This window comes from Vicugna pacos, chromosome 3 (genome assembly GCF_048564905.1).
Source record: "Vicugna pacos chromosome 3, VicPac4, whole genome shotgun sequence".
Taxonomy (NCBI): Eukaryota; Metazoa; Chordata; class Mammalia; order Artiodactyla; family Camelidae; genus Vicugna; species Vicugna pacos.
This window is the reverse complement of record NC_132989.1, coordinates 10,763,742-10,779,550: the sequence shown is the minus strand read 5'-3', so window position 1 is coordinate 10,779,550 and position 15,809 is coordinate 10,763,742. Positions and strand designations below refer to the sequence as shown.

The following is a 15,809-nucleotide window of genomic DNA, read 5'->3' as shown; positions in this document are numbered from 1 at the left end:
TTGGAGGAACTGATCCCAGAAACAGTATCCCTGAGCAGACTATGAGGACAACTCGTTGACCGAAGCTGAGATGAAATCTTGTGTTGAACAGAGACTGACTCTAATGCTGTGTGAGCTCCGGGATTCTGACTAGCCCGGGGCCGGGACCACCTGTGTGCCTCCGGATGCGCCAGCCAATGCGTTCCTTTTCTTTTTTCTTTAAACTAATTTCAGCTGGGTTCTGTCTCTTTCAACAGAAAGAACTCTCATTAATATAACAAACCTTATTTTTGTCAACAAAAATCATCACATGCTGATAGCCACTAACATTTATTGAAAGCCTTACGTACGTAACCTGATGGAGACTTTATAACAATCCCACCACTCCGGCATACCTACTAGTATCATGCCGAGTTTACAGAGGAAGAGAGTGAGGTGTGGCCAGGACAGGTCCCTTGCCCAGGGTCACACAGTCTGTAAGTGGCAGACGGGAGTAAGACCCAGGCAGCCCAGCACCCAGGCTCACCTCCTTAGTGCTGTTCCACCTGAGCACAAGCCTTAGCATCAGGGTTTGTAGAGTGTTTCCTGTTTTTGATTTCTCTACCTGAGATGATCTTCAAAGGATGACAAAAGAATTCATAGCTGTTTTGCCGAAGTCCATACAATTCCTTCCTCTTTGCAGAAGTGTGATGCTCTTTTTCATTTTTGAAGAATCTAGAAGGAGCACTTGGCTATTTGGTATAATTCTAGAACTTTTGCTTAGAAGCATTGAGTTTGGGATGGTGAGACACTGTGGTAAGAATCTTGGATGAATGAAGGAATGTTTTCATCTGGAGAAAACCCCTGCTTTTTTCTGTTGTGTTGTCCCATATCCCGTGTTATTTTTTTTATTTTAATGCTTTCCCTCCTTTTGAATGTCAGGCCAGCTTGGAGATAGCCTGGGGTCTTCCTGGTGAACTGGCCATGGGGCAGGGACACGCAGTGGCTGAGTGGACTTTAGGGGTGCCGCGGTCGATGAAGGCAGCCATGGGCTCTCTCCAGTGGAGCATGAAGCCGAGGGGAGGTCTTGGGAGGCAGCCACTCACGCAGACATGGGCAGCATGGGGGCTGAGGCTACAAATAGGGCTGTCATTATGCTAATGGCATCCATGGAGCCAGAGCTGGTGACCCCTCGGGGGAAGCAAGAACGCTGGACGGTCCATTTGAAGTCTTTGCACTATCAGTCTGAAGACATATAATACCTGTACTTGGCACTACCTAGTTGATTTTACTTTGCGCTCATGTAGGGGGCATTGCTCCATCAATGTCCAAAGACCTTGCAGACCTAACAGAAATTTAAGGAGGGCAGTGCATTAGAGGTGGCCGTCGAGGGCCGAGGTTCAGATTGTGGACTCAGGAGACTTACTACCTGGATCTGAATCTCAGCCTTTGGCCTCCTTGGCTGTGTGAGTTCAAACAAGTGACTTCACCTCTCTGCTTCCCTTTCCTCATCTCTAAAGTGGAGGGGAGAATAGTAACCCCCAAGGAGGGCCATTCAGTGCACAGAATGAATTAGTACATATACAACGCTTAGTTCATACTCGACGCTTTTAACACGCTCTGTAGATGGTAGAGAGAAGGCTTTGGAGGTGTTTGCAGGGAAAACAGAGCAGTCCTGAGTGAGTCTTCATTAAGTGCTTAGCAGCCAGATGACCTTGGACAAGTCATACGTTCTTTCTGCCTTTGAATGAAGTGTTACCACCTGAGAAAGCCCCTAGAGTGAAGTCTGGCGCACCAGAGGTGCTTAGTAAACGGCACTTTTTTCCCGCCGGGCCTCAGTTTTCCCATCTGTAAAGTGAAGGTAATTGAGGTCTTTTCTGTCTTTAACTGCCTAAGGATTTAAGTCTGGTACCAGAGGTCCTGATTAAAAAGGGTCTCCTTTTGGGACTGGCGTGATGAACCAAAGCCGCAGGGTGAATAGGGCTCTCTCAGGGTTAAGGATTGTCACCCAAGAGAATTGCTGTCCACTGTCACCCATGGAAGAGGGCAGGGTTCTGAGGGGATGGGTGCAGGGAGGAGGCAGCACAGAGAGGTGATCATGGGGCCCAAACCACTTTGCCACTAATTAGCTGTGTGTCTTAAATTTCCCGGCCTTCAGTTTCTGCAGCTGGAAAAAACAAGAAGGCCCCTCACTCTTTTTTTAGTTGAAATATAGTTGACTGACAATGTTAGTTTCAGGGTTCAGCAAAGCAACTGAGTTATACACACACACACACATATATATATATATACACATATATATTTTTTCTTTTCAGATTCTTTTCCATTATATGTTATTACGAGAAATTGAATAGAGTTCTCTGTGCTATATAATAGGTTCTTGTTGTTTATTTATTTTATGTATAGTACTGTGTATCTGTTAATCCCAAACTCCTAGTTTACATAAGAGGGCCCCTTTTGAGCAGTCTAAGGACTGGAGGGTAATACGGCACTGAGGCAGAGATCCAGGAAATTCAGGAGAAGATGGAGGTTAGGGATGCAGGGGTGCTTCTGATAAACCTCATCCACCTCACAGGCCTCTCAATGTGGAAGATCGATGGTACAAGTGCTATCATTTCCCCAGTTCTATGAAGAGGAAGGCGAGAGAACGAGACTCCTGCTTGCAAGGTTCCGCCGTGAGACAGCAGCAGAATTGGGTCTTAAGCCCAGGTTTGCTGACTCCCAGCTCTTTCTCCAGAAGACTGGGTTAAGCCTCAGGGTTGCTGGATACTGATATCAATTCTGCCAGAAATGGGGCCTTATGAGCTGGGGACAGCTTGTTGGCTTCGCCAAGCCTCAGTTTTCTCATCTGCAAAATGAGGGATTACCATGAGGTTGTCTCAAAGGTCCTCTTCAGCTCAGAAGTCCTAGACACCTCTTTCTGCCCATCAGACTCACCTTTGCTGCCTTCCAAGCAGCAAAGTTGAACTTGACAATGTCCCCATAGGGTCCCCTTGTACTTGTATCATTCTCGAAGACAATGTGTGAAAATTGATTTTATTGCTGGGTAGGGAAGTTAGTTATAGAAGCCAACTCCTTCGGTGCCCTAATTCCACTTTAGGAAGAACGAACATATTGTTTTAATTAATCATATGAAAGCTAAATTAGCATGATTGTGTGAAAGGTGTTGTAAATCATCCCGATCCACATCATTAAGCAAAGAGCACTTAGTTATTCCAGAGTTGTTAAAGATTTTATCTACCCAAGTGAAAATTCAATTAGTACTAGCTTCAGCTTCTATGAAACTAAGGATTTTCCACTGTGGGAAAATACTCTGTGTGTGTGAATACCACCTTATGCCACTTTGATAAATTACTGTAATTAACTGTATCCTACGCAAGCTAAACAAAATTTACTGAAGTGTTGTTGTATGAAAGGGATATCTTCTCTTCTCTTGTTGGAGAGATTACTCTAATCTCTACATGATGTTGCCTCAAATATCATGCTTTTTATGCTGTGCTTTGAAAATATCTGCAGTATTGTAGCTGGCACCAGGAAGACACAGTTGGTTTCCATCACACTCCGCCTTTCTCCCTCCGGGTGTAGAGACATCAGCTCTGGGCTTCACTATGATTCAATTAAATGTGCTATGTTTAATTAGCTAGCTGGGGAAATACTGCAAGCAGAACCAACTTAGAACATCCTGATAGCTTAGCCAAAGGGCTGAGTTATTTCAGGAAGGGCAGAGGAGGGTGGAAGAGGCAAGGAGGAGAGGACAAGGAGATTGCTCACCGCTCTCTGGCACCAACTCTCTGCTTTGGCTACGTGTCCCTCCTTTTCTTTCTTACCTGGCTCTGTCCTGCCCCTCCCCTCCCACCCACATCTTACCAGTACTTTAAGGCCAACCCCTTCCTCTTTTCTGAAGCCTTCCAAAGAGATTTGTAGGTGCATTTTGCTTGTAAATGTTTGCTGGGTCTGCCAGGTTCTCTCCCCTGATTTATCACTGTAGCTCTTTAAGGGTTCTCTGACCTTTTCTCCTTCCATTCTCTCTGAGGGGATCTAGTTCTCAATGAGAAAACGCCATGGAAGTTGGCAAGGTTTCTGCTAGAGTGGTCCAGCTTCATCCTGAACTTCATCATACCAACTGTCCAACTCTCCACCTTCTGTGGGCAAAACTCTTGAACAAGGTCACTCAGAACCAACTTGTCTAGTGTGCTGTGGTCATTTTTGGAGGATTTCTCAAGTCATTTTTAGTGGCATGATGGCTGCTGTTATTAGCGAACACTTCCTGAATGCATGCTGTGTGCCAAGCCTGCTGCAAAGAGCTTTGTACGTGTTATCATTACTGGGACCCTATGAGATGGGTGTTGGTATCCCCAGTTTACAAAAACTGAGGCTCAGAGAGGTAAGCCAATTTGCTAAGGGTCACATAGCTAGAAAGGATTAGAACCAATATTTGAAGCCGTGTTCTTTCACTAAAGGCTGTGTCCTAGCCACTGCGCACAACCACTTCCCACGCTAATAACTGTGAACATATTGAGGGATTCCATTGATTACTTGCTCACCTTCTGGTGTCTCTGTGCTGTAGGGTGCTTCCCTGGCCAGGTGAGAAAGTCCTGTCCTGACTGGGAGCTGTGTGTGACCCTGAGGGTCTCCGTGGAGGGGTGCTGTGCATGCGAGTGTCATCCATCACCTGTGTCACAGTAGGGACGCTTGGGAGAGGGGCATCCATTCTAGGCAGGATGGACAAGATAAGAAAAACTTCTCTTAGAAAGCAAGGTTATACCTGAGAACTAAGGGAAAAGAAGCATCGAGACATGGTAAATGTGGGAGGGAAAACTATTGGCAGAGGAAAGAGGTCCCAGGCAGGGAAGAACTTGTGTGTTTAAGGAACTAATATGAAACTAGCTGGAGAGGGGCTCCGGGTGAATTTAGAGAGTCAGGGGCCAGGTTTTATCAGGCTTTCAGGATGGTGATATCTGTACCATTAGATTGTAAGAAAACATTTCACATTAGAGTAATGCATATAAGCCTTCATAGTGTGCATTTTTATTTTATTTTTTAATATATTTTTATTGACATGTAGTCAGTTTACAATGTTGCATCAATTTCTGGTGCACAGCACAATGCTTCAGTCATACAGGAACATACATGTATTCGTTTTCACCTTCTATTTCACCATAAGTTACTAAAAGATATTGAATATAGTTCCCTGCACTATATAGCATAAACTTGTTTATCTATTTTATGTATATTAGTTAGTATCTGCAAATCTAGAATTCTCAATTTATCCCTTCCCACTCTCTTCCCCACCCCGATAACCATAAATTTGTTTTCTATGTCTGTGAGTCTGTTTCTGTTTTGTAAATAAGTTGATACCCCTGTTCGTTGTGATGCAAACCCCATTAGTATTATCTCCAGTTTATAGATGAGGAAACCAGAGAGGTTAAATGACACCTCTGAAGTTCCACTGTAAATCAGCATCTGGACAGGGAGTGGGGACCTAAGTCTACAATATGCCTTTGCTCTCTTTGCCATTTTGCTGTGTGTGTCTCCAGATGAATCTTTGGGTGCTTTACTGGTCTCTGTCCAGAAGGGTTTTACGTACCCATTATCCAGGGTCCTTCCATAGCCAACTGGCTGTGTTTAGGGGATTGCAAGGGGCGTGAGGGAGAGAAGAGAGCTGAGTAAACCCAGCTTCCTTAAAACTGAAGGAATTATTACCTGGTGGTTCTTTGAAACGGCCAATGGGCAGTATCAAGCTGGAAACCCAACAGGATTTCTAATTTGTCAACAGAACACAGCACATCCCTGAGGGGCAGCCCTGAGGGAAGAGGATTTTAAATGGAAAGAAAGAACCCTGCAGAACTGAAGGACAAGAGGAGGTTGCTCTGCCTGTTTGCAGCAAAACAAAGTGAATTTAGGGCTTTGTTTCAGGAATGCCAGGGAATTACAAACTCTAAGGGTGGAAAAGGATTTTAGAATTTGCTCTGTCTCCCATGCCCTGTGGTGGCTGAGTCACCACCACGTGACCACCAAACCTCAACCTAACAGCTCCAAGGTTGGGCAACCACTGCCTCTGGAGGCAGTTTGTTCCAACAGCCATTCACTTGATCTGCAAACAGTAATTAAGCACCAAGTAGCAACTGAGCTCCTGGCAAGCCCTGAGCTAAGTGCTGGGTGCAGTGAAATGACTGAAATCAACTTGGTCCCCTGCCTTGGTGGCACCTACAGTCTGGTGGGAGTTACAGACATGAAACAATTAACTGCATGGATGAAATAATGATAACTTACGATGTCTGTTATGGACCGAATTATCTTCCCTGAAATGCTTACACTGAAATTCTAACCCTTGTGACCTGATTTGGAGACAGGGTCCTCACAGAGGTAATCAGGTTAAACTGAGGTCATTGGAGTAGTCCCTAATTCAACATGAATGGTGGGCATAAGGATAGAAAAGGGAAATCAGGACACAGAGGAATGCGTGGAGGGAAGACAGTGTGAAGACACTTAGGAAGAAGATGGTCATCTAGAAGCCGAGGAGAGAGGCTCAGAAGAGGGCCTCCCCTCACGGTTCCCGGAAGGAAGCGAGCCTGCTCTCCCCTTGGTCTCGGACTTCTGGCCCCCACAACTAGGAGACAACACCTTTGTGTTGTTGAGTCCTCCTGGTCTGTGGCGCTTTGTCGTGGCAGCCCTAGCAGACATGTACAGTGTCATAAAAGGCAAGTGTGCCTTGAGGGAGAGTCGTGGGATTGGGGCAGGGACGTGTAGTTCAGATTTGGGGGTTCACGCAGGCCTCCTGGAGGAAGTGACATGTGATCTGAAGCCTGGGGTGGCGCCCTTGCCTCTCTCATCCCCTCTCTCACGACATCGCCTCCCTGCATTCCAGTCACACCAGTCCCCTTGCTCTTCTTTGAACACGCCAGAGACGCTCCCACCCAGGGCCTTTGCTCTAGCCGTTCCTGCAGCCTGGACAGCACTGCCCCAGATATTCCCTGATTTCCTCACCTCTCTCGAGTATTGGCTCAAGTATCAACTTCTCAGTGAACCCTGCCATCTCCGTATCCACCCTACTTCAAACGGCTGCTTGGCTCTTACCACACTCACCTCTTGCCCCAGAACTCCTGATCCAGCTTTCTTTTTATTCCAGAGCACTCATCACCTAACGTACTACATCACTGATTTATTGTGTTCATTGTTTACAGTGTTTACCTCTGGCTAGGATTCAAGTTCCACCGGGGCGGTGATTGCTGCCTCTTTTGTTCCCTGCTGTACCCCAAGCACCCAGAACAGTGCCTGACGTGGCCTGGGCCTGGAACAGTACACAGCTGTTGCATGAATATCTGAATAAGGCCTGTGGGGAGTCAGGAAGGGCGTTTGAGGTGGACGGATCTGCATGCACACTGACCCAGGCGCCAGAAAGAGCTCAGGGTGCTCATGGACCAGAAGGAAGGGTGGGTAGCCAAGGGGAGAACGATGGGAGAGGAGGCTGCAGAGCAGGCAGGAGCCAGATCTTTGGATATCTCTGATTGTTAGGAATTTTTTCCCCTTATGTTGGAGCACGATCAGTCCCCCTTTTTTTTTTTTACATTTTTTTTTTTATTGAAGTAAAATTGATTTACAGTGTTGTGTTAGTTTCTGGTGTACAGCATGGTGATTCAGTTATACACAAATGTTCTTTTTCATAGTCTTTTTCATTATAGGCTATTACAAAATATCAAATACAGTTCCCTGTGCTATACAGTAGGACCTTGTTGGTTATCTATTTTGTTTGTACTAGTTTATATCTGCTAATTCGGAACTACTGATTTATCCCTCCCCACTTTCCCCTTTGGTAACCATAAGTTTGTTTTCTATGTCCCTGGGTCTGTTTCTGTTTTGTAAATAAGTTCATTTGTGTCATTTCTTTAGATTCCACATATAAGTGATATCACATGATATTTGTCTTTCTCTGTCTGACTGACTTCACTTAGTATGATAATCTCTAGGTCCATCCCCCCAACATGTTTGGTTTTTTTTTTTTAACATTTTTTATTGAGTTGTAATCATTTTACAATGTTGTGTCAAATTCCAGTGTAGAGCACAATTTTTCAGTTATACATGAACATACATATATTCATTGTCACATTTTTTTCTCTGTGAGCTACCATAAGATCTTGTGTCTATTTCCCTATGCTTTACAGTATAATCTTGTTTATCTGTTCTACAATTTTGAAATCCCATCTATCCCTTCCCACCCTCCGCCCCCTTGATCAGTCCCCTTTCTGATACTCCTCCTGGTCTTAGTTCCCTACCTTGAAGTAACATCAAGAAATCTTTCAACTTATGGTGGCTCGTTAGATATTTGAAGTTGGAAATCGTGATCATTTTCTGCGCCTGAGTTTTCTTCAGTTGCTTTGGCGAGGGTGTCTTAAAAAAAATCTTAATAAATACAAGTTGATTTCTTGTTCACATAAAGTTTAATTCAGTGTTTCTGACTGGTGAGAGGCTCGCCTCCAAGTAGTAATCCAGAGACCAGACTCCTTCCATCTTGTGGCTCTGCTTTCTTCAGCGACTGGCTTCCACGTTCAGTATGGAAGGAGAAAGAGCACAGAGGATTGCACATGGGAGATTTTTTAGGAGCCAAGCCTGGAGGAGTATTACATCATTTCCACTCATACTCCATTGGCTAGAGCTCAGTCTGTGCCCACTCTTGCCACAGCAAGGACAGCTGCAAAATGTGGTCCGGCTGTGTGCCCCAGAAGAAGAGGAACACGGTTTTGTGATCAGCCGGCAATCTCTGAAAAATGTGTCTGTTGGGTTAAGCCTCATCCTTCCTGGCCTGATTTCTTTCTAACAAAGGCAACTTTGGAAACCTCCCACCCTCTAGTCGTTCCCCCCTGCTTATGTATTGATTTGTCAGCGTTTCTCTGAAAATGTCATTTCTGGAACTCAGCATGGCACCCAGGAGTGGTCTGAACTGGGCAGAAACTGATAGGTGAGGCTGTTGGATGTTAGGCACTCCACTCTCAGCCCTCAGGACCCCAGGGGTGTCAGTGGGCCCTTTCCTCTCCACTCCTTTTGCCTCTTTGCCTGCTCAGAGAGGTTTCTTGGAACCTTTTTCAGAAAGGGACATCTCCCTTTCCACCCATGTCCCCACCACTCACACGTATTTAGAGGTGATGCATTGCACTGCTTACAGCATGGGCTTCAGAATCAGATAGACCTGGGTTGGACTTCTGCCTCCCTCTCTTCATAGCTTTATGGCTTGCATCAAGTATCTTAAATTCTTTAAACCACAGTTTCCTCCTCTGTAAAATGGAGGTGGTGATGATGATCATGATGGTACTGGTGGTGGTGGTGGTAGTGAAGGTAAAGGATTTCTGTAAAGAGTCAATGAGATAACTGACTTAAAATGCTTAGCATAGAGCCTGGGACATGGTCAGGGGCTCATGAGGTCAGTGGGGACAAATCAAGATGACGGAAATTAACAACTTTCTCCTCCAGCCAAACAGACTTCTGCAATATTTTTCAAATAGTTCTTGTTTCCTCCTTGCATACGTTCCCGATTTTCCATCACCCATGCTGTCTTCTGTCTCCTTTCTGTCAATCCAGCTCCTCCTTAGATTTCTAACTTTCTGTCTTCCTAACCCAAAACTACACAGCTGCTATACCTTGTCCCTGTTGAGGAATGAATGACAAGAGTAGACATGGGAGATTTAGGGGAAAATACATGGCGCAGGCTTTGCCTGAACCCCTTTCTCCTCCCACCTAGGAGCTACTGGAAATGTTTCATTCATGAGGCTGAGCCAGGGCTTCCCAACCCTTCTCCATGGAAAACTCAAGACTCCCTCTGTTTTCTGAGAGAACAGCCAGCACAGACAATTTTACGGTCTGCCAGGCTGTTGCAGAGTATATTTGGCAAGTCATTTTCTGTTTTCCAAAACTAATTAGAAGTGGATAAATTTAAATGGTTGTGGAAGCCAACAATAAAACATTATGTCCTCATTAGCTGGAATAATGCTGTGGCTTCCCCTCTTATAGGAAGGATCCTGACTCCGAAAAATTAGGTTCTGGCTGAGTGACGTGCTGAAGCTGGTACCTGCTTGTGCCTGCTCGTGTGATCCAATTGTACACATCCCTTCCCAGCTCTCCGTTCAGTGACATCACCTTGGTGGCTTTGAAACTGGCCCTGGTGGAAGTATTTACTCCATGGAAATTGGCAAGTGTTACAAATCAGGGCTCCACCCCAAGCTGGTGGTTAAACATATACCCACACACCACAGCTCTGGCTGTTGTAGAGGGACCAGGTCCAGCTATCTCTGAGGCTTATGCATCTAAACCATGAAGTGCCAGGCATTATTTTGATTAATAAAGTGCCTTTGGAAATAGCTTTTCTCCTCTTGGGCCTAAGGCTTCTATGAGTGTCTGACAGAGCACTTTGCTTTGGGGGAAGAGGCTGGACTTTGGTAGAGAGGCTGGGGATGATGGTTTCCATAGCAACCTGGGCAGGGAGTAGGGCTGGGGAGGCATTTTTAGACAAGCACTTCTCAAATTGTGATGTGTGGGTGAATCACGCAGACATCTTGTTGAAATGCAGATTCTGATTCAGTAGGTCTGGGCTGGTCCTGAGATCCTTCATTTCTAATAAGCTCCCAGGTGGTGTTTGTGCTGCCAGATGCCATTCCATGAGTAACAATCTTGACCATGGACAGCAGAATCTGAAACTTTGAGAAGACTCAGCAAGTGTTAAGTCCACCAAAACCCAAGGACTGGTACTTCAACTCCAGCCTCAGACTTGCCAGTGTAGAGGGAGAAAGGATGTCTTAACTGTCGAATCACCAGCACAAATTACGCAGAGCTGGATTTAATCATCTGTGCTAAATAGTACGACTTCAGCAAATTGCTAACCATTCCTAAGTCTCAGTTTTCCAAGCTCTAAAATGGGGCTATCACTTCATGGGAGGGTTGTAAAGACTAAAGGGGACAAAGCAGGAAAAGTGTTTAGTGCAGTTGTTCGTAGGCAGGAAGTGTTCCCCAAATGTAAACTGCCCTCCTGTCTCTGGTTTCTCTATTTGTCTCAAGCCTAAGATCAAACAACCTTTTCTGACAAACCAGCTTTTTAACCCAAAATACCAATTTTTTAAATTATGAAAATTAAAAATTGCTGTTGCATAGTTGTAAAATGTTATTTTAATTATAAAAAAGAAAATAAAGGCACCCATGTTCTCCCTACCTAGTGCACACAGTTGACATTTTGGTATATTTTCTGCCAGGCTTTTTATATGTATTTTATTTTACAACAAAAATGGGATCATATTCAATGCATCGTTTTCTAACCTGCTTTTCAATTTAAAAATATACCTGTGGTAGGTTTTCATGTCTTTAGGCAAGGATCACTGTTGTTATTTTAATGGCTGTACATTTCAAGCAGCCTTCTAAAGACGTGACTGAAGTCAAAATCCGCCTGCTCAATTCAGTTTACCCTTCAGGAAGGAATGTCCCGGGTTGTAGAATAGCATTCTGGAATCTTCCTCTTAGTTTCTGCAGGAGCCTGGGTCTCCAAACACCTCCACATGATCTAGCATGAAGGCTCTGATCCAAGGACAACCTGAGGCCAGGGACATCCAAGGAATTTGTAGTCCTGGATCTGCAGATCAAGTCACGGAACGAAAAATACTGAGTGAAGGAAACGCCCCAGGATGCAGGAGATAATGAATTCAACTCTGCAACCTCTTTTCCCAGCTGGCACCCAAATGCTTTAACCAGGTCTCCTTGAGAACGGCTCTTCATGACCCTTTCGTCCTGGAAGCTACTGTGGGGAGGAAGGCATTCATTTACTCATTCATTCCTTTAGTCAGGGAATATTTACTGAGCTCCTGCTATGTGCCAGACACTTTTCTGGGTCCTGGAATATTACGGTCAACACAATAAATAAGATTTCTGCTCTCACAGATGGTACATTAGAATTGGGGAGGTAGCATCCATCTAAGAGAAAACCAGGATAAGTCTAGCTGGCAGTAAGTGCAAGGAAGGGAATGAAACAGGGTAATGTGGTGGAGACTGACTGGGATCATTCGACAGACTAATCAAGGCAGGCTTCTCTGAGGAGGTGTCATTCCAGCTGAGCTGTGAAGGACATGAGGATTTCTTTTGAACCAAAGTCTGCCCCTGCTTCTGGAGCTACATCGCTGGGGACTTTCTCCTCCTGGCAGGGGCAAAGCCTTCAAGTGTTCCAAGTGTAGGGTGTGCCCTTTAGACCCTCAGTCTTCTCTTCTCCAGATAAGCATCCCCTGTTCTTTCAGCTGTTGCTCGTGTGACCCAGTTTAGCTCTGCTCAGAATCCTTCTGATCACTTGTGGATATCTGTCCATCTATCTATCTGTCTGCCTATCTATCTATCTATCTATCTATCTATCAAATCTGGTCCCCAGAATGAAACATTGTGTATGAGGTGTCCCAAAAGAGTTATATTATGCACTATGTACTGGACTCTGCATTTTTACTCATTCAGCTAAAGTAGTAAGAACTTTTATTTTTTTGGTTGGGTACATTGCATTGCTTTCTTAATTGAGCTTGCAGTCAAATAAACCACCCACGTCCTTTATACATCTTGTAACTTGTGCCCATGGGGTTTTGGAAAGTAAATGCATAGGCTAATGTTTATTTACATTAAATTCAGTTTGGTTAGATTTAGCCTGATTCTTCAAGCCAGTCTGGATATTTTTGTTTCCTGGTTCTGTCAGTCAATAGTTTTCATTCCTTCAGCAATTTATCAGGGAGACTAAATGAGATGAGAAACCCAGGTAAGAGATGATGGCACCTTGGTCTATGGTGGTAGGAATGGAAACAGAAAGATGAGGCTGGATTCAGGATATATGAAGTGGTCAGGAAGAGAGAGAGGAACCAAGCATAATTCCTGGGTTTGGGGCCTGAGAAATAGGACCAATACGGTACCACTAACTGAATGTTTTATGTTCCCCCCACCCCCCACCTCAATTCGTATGTTGAAACCCTTTCCCCCAATGGATGGTGTTAGGAGGTGAGGCCTGTGGGAGGTGATCAGGATGAGCTGAGGTCATGAGGATGGAGCCCTCAGGATGAGATTAGTGCCCTTATGAGAGTCATGAGAGGACTTGCTTCTGCTCTCTGCTGTGTGAGGGTACAGTGAGAAGTCGGCAGTCTGCATCCCAGGAGAGGGCCCTCCTCAGAACCCGAATGTGCTGGCACCTTGACTTGGACTTCCAGCCTCCAGAACTGCAAGAAAATCAGTGTCTATTTATAAGCTACCCAGTCGATATAGTACTTTGTTAGAGCATCCTGAGATGAATAAGACAGGTAAGGGGAATATTTGGGAGGAAAAATGATTTCACTCAGTGAGATTATAGTAATTTTTATTTTCTTCTTTATATTTTCTGTCTGTCCAAGTTTTTAACAATAATAGTTGGGGGCCATATTTGGGGGCAAGAAAGAGAAGACTGGGAAGTTTAGTTCTGATTGTTGAATTCAGAAGACGTGGAGGATGAGGCAGGCGCACTATATGTATGTGTACCACAGAACAGGCATTTTCCTTTTAAACCAAACTATAGAAACCAAATCTGTATTCCTTGCAAAAGCAGAGACTCAGAGGTGACCCTGTTGAGCTACACAAATTTCTGATGGGAATAGAAATGAAAGATGTTCCAAGCCTCTTTCAGCTTTTATCAAATACAAGAACCAGAGGGCATGATCCAAGCTAAGGAAGGATTGAGCCCTGAGGAGTTGTGGGAGAGTGTGTTAACCAGGGAGCAGTTAATCCTTGGAATATACTTATAGGAGGTAGCAATAAAATAGCACAAATGCTTTTAAAATAGATTTTATACTTAGAAAACAGAGAGCTGGGATAGAGGCATCATTTTTTATTGCCAAATTCTAGCCTCTGGTTCATTGTAGGACCTTTGCTGAGAGATTTTCCCTACAGTCAAAGAATCCTAGTATGTTAAAGGGAAAGGACGTCAGAGATCCATCCTGTGCAGGGGGCCTTAACAAGGGGTGCACATCAGAATCACTTGGTGAATCTTATTTTTCCCTAACACTTAATTATGTCAGGGTTTTGTTTCCTTAAATTTTGCTATTGGGTTTGGCCCATTATTTTGTTTTAAACTAATTAACTGATTAAAAAAATTTTATACAGTTTTTAAAGGTTACTTTGCATGTACAGTTATTACAAGATATTGACTATTTTTTCATGTTGTACAACACATCCTTAAGCCTGTCTTACACCCAGTGGTTTGTGCCCTGCACTCCCCCACTCACCCCACATTGCCCCTCTCCCCATCCCTACTGGTGACCACTAGTTTGTTCTCTACTTCTGTGAGTCTGCCTCTTTTTTTGTTTTATGCACAAATTTGTTGTACTTTTTGGATTCCACATGTAAGTGATACAGTACAGTGTTTGTCTTTATCAGTTTGTCTGACTTACTTCATGTAGCATAATGCCCTCCAAGTCCAATCCATGTTGTTGCAACTGGCAAAATTTTGTTCTTTTTATGGCTGAGTAGTATTCCATTGTGTGTACATACTGCATCTTCTTATCCATGTATCTGTTGATGGATACTTAGGTTCCTTCTGTATTTTGGCAATTGTAAATAATGCTGCTGTGAGCATTGGGGGTGTATGTATCTTTTTGAATTAGTGTTTTAATTCTTTTTTCAGACATATACCCAGGAGTGAAATTGCTGGATCATACAGTAGTTCTATTTTTAGTTTTTTTTTTTGAAACTACTGTATTGTTTTCCATAGTGGCTGCACCAATTTACATTCCCACCAATAGTGTACGAGGGTTCCCCTTTCTCCACATCCTCGCCAGCATTTGTTATCTGTGTTCTTTTTGATGACAGCTGTTCTGACAGGTGTGAGGTGATATCTCATTGTGGTATTGATATACATTTCCTTGATGATTAGTGATGTTGAGCTGAGCACATTATTTTGGAAAAGTTTCCTAGGTCATTTGATACATACTGCCTGTAAGGATCTCTGATCTGGTGTAACCTCCTCATTATATGGATGAAGAAACTAAAACATGGAGAGGTTAAGAGATTTGTTCACTGCTCACAGAAAAGGACAGAAATTGCCCTGGGAGTCACCTTGCTCAATAGAGAAAATATAATAACATAAGACCACTTAATCTCTTTATGTCATACTTCATTAAATAATTAACAGTTAACTAGACATAGTCATAACTGTATATCTGAAAAACAGAGTTGAGTAAAGAAGAAACAGAATGAGATTTATGTAAATTAAATGCATTTATATAAATTAAAACAACACATGATTCTATATTTTACAAACCTAGGTACATATATTAAGATCTACATCAAACGCATTAGCACGTGTGCCTGTTCGTGAAGGGACTTCTGGGGATGAAGAAATTAATAAAACCCAAGAGAAAGGCACATCTTGACTGATGACAAGCATGTGCTGTAGGGGGAGGGTATAGCTCAGCGGTAGAGTACACGCCTCACGTGCATGAGGTCCTGAGTTCAATCCCCAGTATCTCCATTAAAGTAAATAAATAAATAAAACAAATTACCTCCCCCCCAAAAAAACAACAAGAGTGTGGTATGAATTGAGGTACAAGATTTCTCAATTCTCTGCACTCAAATTATTAAAAAAAAATAAACCCATGATCAACATGATTATAGATGAGCAGATAAACAAAATGTGGTATGTACATATAATGGTATATCACTCAGCCATAAAAAGTAATGAAGTCCGACACATGCTACCACATGAATGAACCTTGAAGACAACATGCTAAGTGAAGTGAGCCAGACCAAATGGAGAAATATTGATTCCACTTAAATGAAACGTCCAAAATAGGCAAATGCATAGAGGTAGAAAGTAGATTAGAGGT

General features: G+C 43.7%; 1 non-coding gene across 1 annotated transcript; it reads left to right on the top strand.

The window, feature by feature from the left end:
• The first annotated feature begins 15,381 nt into the window (after positions 1-15,381).
• Positions 15,382-15,454, top strand: TRNAV-CAC (transfer RNA valine (anticodon CAC)). The gene has a single exon. It is a non-coding gene; the product is annotated as a tRNA-Val (tRNA).
• Positions 15,455-15,809: the final 355 nt, after the last annotated feature.